The sequence below is a fragment of the Gossypium hirsutum genome, chromosome A03, assembly GCF_007990345.1.
Source record: "Gossypium hirsutum isolate 1008001.06 chromosome A03, Gossypium_hirsutum_v2.1, whole genome shotgun sequence".
Taxonomy (NCBI): Eukaryota; Viridiplantae; Streptophyta; class Magnoliopsida; order Malvales; family Malvaceae; genus Gossypium; species Gossypium hirsutum.
Genome location: NC_053426.1, coordinates 50,543,389 through 50,547,535, shown reverse-complemented (window position 1 = coordinate 50,547,535; position 4,147 = coordinate 50,543,389). Strand labels below are relative to the sequence as shown.

The following is a 4,147-nucleotide window of genomic DNA, read 5'->3' as shown; positions in this document are numbered from 1 at the left end:
CTCAAGTGAAACCATATTGGTTCTCTGTGCTTGCGCAAATGATCACGGATCCGCTCATAACCAACAAACAAAGAATGAGTCAGCTCAGCAGCAGCTGCAGATGTCAACAGAAAGTATGAAAGAAAAAAAAAAGTGAAAATTAATTGAGCCATAATGTGTAATGTAAAGAATATCTATTTCTTTTTCTTTTTTGCCTTTTATAGCTATTCTATTTACTTTTTCTTTGCTTTGATAGCTAATCTTATTATTTTAATATTGTCGCCCTTTTAGTCTGTGTTATCTATATATCTCCAGAAATTTTGGTGCGCATAAAAATTCTAGCTTGTATGTGCCATTCTATGTACTTGCCTGGTAGAGATGCATAGACCGTATCTAAATGGTATGTTAATTTTTAAGTTTTGCACATAGTATTCTCTCTCAAAGGCCACCACATCTTATATCGTTGTATAGTCTTCAAAAATAAGTAGCATCAGATTATTTTCAAAACTGATAAAGCATCACATTTTGTTTGCACAAGCTCCATTCCATTTGATATTTTCATCTAGCTTTTGGGGTTTGCTTGAGACAAAAAGTAGGATTTGGGGGCAATGATGTTGCAGATAGAAAAGAGAAAGCTAGTGGGTTTACTAAGAACTCCAGTGGATGAATGATAAGTAGATCTCAAAGCTGAACAGAGAAGAAGGTTCCGGAAGCAGAAACAATTTTTTTGGTTGCACCAAGTTTGGCGAGGGGAAAAACATAAAAAAATAATAATAACTGGATAGGAAGGATAATGAGATCTTTACCGCCATTTCTTCATCAGGATCATTTCTGAATACATAAATAGAGGTGCCAAGATTTCATTCATTCCTTGAACATATCTTATACCTGGATTTAACTTGGCAATACAACTAATATATCTTTCAATGCATCCTGAATGAGCAGGTACACATAAGTCAGAAATGACTTCGGTTCATATCAGAACTTGAGTCCAAAGGGTGAAACAACAAAATCACAAGAAAGAAGATATATACCTGATTAGACTTTGCAAGCGGCGAGTCTCCAGAAAGAAGTGCATGTCTGGATGAGTGCGCTTCACATCTCGGTCAATCTGTTCTATAATTTCTGTGTCCTAGGAATACCCCCATCCCAAAAAGAGTCAACTCTATCTAGAACCAAGAAGAAACTGGAAATAACAGGCTCAACAACAACATGACTAACATCACAAGAAAAACACGCAAACAAATGGGAAGAAAACCTCTTCCTGAATGCTTTCTAGATCAGGAAAACTTAAAGTACTTGAGAATACAAAAGTGAATGACAGATTCAACTAATAACTGAAAATCAGAACAATTCACCACCGCTTTCATGTAGACACTGGCGTACAAATACAGAAATAATACTCAGCTCATGTACTCTCATTTATGTATCAACCAAAATGAGTTGACTGAGTTATTTGAATTGTTTTTTGCCCTCATTCGGCTTCAGCTAGGACATTTATCATAAGAAGTTTTAGATTCTCTTCTTGCCTTTCCTACTTAATGCTATACAAATTAACAATTATAAATAACAAATATCAGGATCTAGTAATAACAGTGATAATCAGATAATTCAATATAAAACAAACGATTATTCTTAGTAAACTAAAGCTAAAGCTAATGTATGGAATAGATACTGCAATGCTAACAGCAGCACAATTGTCCAAACTGCCTCTGAAATAACTAGTATACTGAAGTGACCCACATTTAAGATCTTAATTACTTCAAGCAGGTACGATGTTTTTCCTCTCAGAATGCATGACAGCATTGATTATTTTTCCGACTGCAAAAAATTAGGGTTTCTACAGTGCAAGAAATTATTCAATCTTTCAATTATGTAATCCAGTAGATTTACATCAAAGTGTTATACTCTTCAATGTTTTCCACTTCTGTCTACATATAATTAACCCTAAATCTCTGTCTTCTATCCTTAAAGTCAACCAAGCACTGGAAATTGGACTCTGATAAAAACACATGAACTAATTTGATGGGAGGCAGCTCAACAAAGTGTTTACAATCTTCAATTAAAACATTCAACATAAAAGAAAACACCGGAGATGAAGTACAGTTCTAATAACTGAATTTCAAATGAGCCTAACAATATACCTGGAAGAATTGATTCCAGATGCTGCTTTCCCCAAGGCTTAAAGGATGCTCTCCATGTGTTACCTGTGATCTTGACAGCAGACCACTGCTTTCAGATTTTGATTGATCATCAACTGCAGATTTCTCTAACTTCCTCGTAATTTCTGTCTGACTAGCCACAGAAACATTCAGAAACCCAAGACTCTTACAGAAACAGAGAGAAGAGAGAAACACACAGATAACACTAATGCCGTTGAAATTTCACCATAGCATTAACCAAAGAACTAATCATATATAGTTGCTTGCCTATAATGTAAAGGCGTTGTGATGTACTTCAGTCATATACTATTTACTTCAACATCTAAGTGCGGACATGAACTTCTAAAATTTAACAAGTATATGGGTTGAATCTAGACAATACATATGTTCTTTAGTAGAAGGAACTCTTTTGCTGCTTTAGTTCTTTCTACAGGTCACTAACGTCAGATTTCAGAAATCAATGTCAACATTTAGACCGCTTTCCATTAACATTGTTATCAGTTTTACTTGTTTGTGCCAAAATCAAATGTATGAGGACTAAGTTACTCAATTCTATAGTATAAGACTAAATTGCAGTTTCGAAAATAGTAATAGGAACTCCTTATATACACAATTATAACATAAAAGGTAAAGAAAACACTTACAGGATTCATTAATAGCTCCTCTTTAAATTGCTTGTACTCAGACCTTTTCTTAGCTAATTCAGATGACCACTGCAAATGATCAGGTGGTAAATACCCTAATAACAACTGCCAAAACAACCAAACAACCCTGTTTCAGTTTTAATAAAAAAAATGAATGCTTCGGAATTGACAATTCATTCGATTGAGAGACTAGAAATGTCGGCCTTTAATCAAATTTCAAATTTCTCAGAGAGAGAGAGAGAGAGACTACCTTCCACACTGTAGACCTAATTCCTGCACCGTCTGGAATCCCTTGCGAAGCAATCCGCCGCAATTCTCGAAAATTTACAACCTTCTTTGACAACTGACAGAAAGAATGTTGGAATTAAAAAGAAAGAATAAATAAGTTCCAAAAAAAATGGAGAATCAATTAAAAACCTCAGCTAAAAGCTGAGCCTGGCGAGAGATATCATCAGGAGAAACTCCGGAAGGGCTAGCATTTTGGTCATTATCATTGCTATTGTTGTTACTATTTTATCAATTGGATCTCTGAATTCATATTTCTGAGAAGTAACAGTGGACTGAGGTCTTGAGGCTGCAGCCGGAGGAGACACTGGAACCGTAGGCTGAACAATTGGCTCGGAGACAGCGGCTGCGGCGGTGGTTGTGGTTGTGGTGGGAGAAAGGGAAAACAGTGGAGGCGATCGTCCACGGTGGGAGTTGTGGACCACAGCGAACTGTTGAGCCAATTAGGTATTCGCTCTTTCGCCATTGCAAGATTAGAATCGAGATTTGTTCTTTATAGAAATATATAATCTAACTTGAAATTTGAACTGATGAAATCGACGAATGTTTGAGGGACTGGTATTGGAGAAGGATTTTTTTTTCTAAGTTCTAAAAAACCCATAAAATAATTTAAAAAATGGTAAATTCTGCTTAGTTTAACAACATCCCAACTTATTATCTTCACTTAAATATATATAATATAATATATAATATAGTACTAGTAATTAAATTTAACTAATAAATTTAATTACTATTATTTGAGTTACAACTAAAATTTTAATATTTAAAAAGTATTTAAGATTAAAATAGACGACTTTAGAAACTATAAAGAATAAAAATGACCAAAATAAAATATAAGGAATAAATCTATAACCTTCATAAAGTATAAAAATTAATAACAAATTTAACCTTTCAAAAAAATTAATTATGTCATCAATTTAAAACATAAATCAATTGAGGCTTAATTGAGCTTAAAGTATTCATGTGATAATTGACGTGCTGATTAATTTAAGAGTTGAATTAAGAGTTGCATGAAAAAACAATATCATGATATTTGACCTAAAAAATGCTTACTTAGAAAATGTCTTATATGGAAAA

General features: G+C 33.9%; 1 pseudogene; it reads right to left on the bottom strand.

Moving 5' to 3' along the window:
• Nucleotides 1-935: 935 nt before the first annotated feature.
• On the bottom strand, nucleotides 936-3,536 carry LOC121218016 (TBC1 domain family member 5-like; annotated as a pseudogene).
• Between the last annotated feature and the right edge of the window lie 611 nt (nucleotides 3,537-4,147).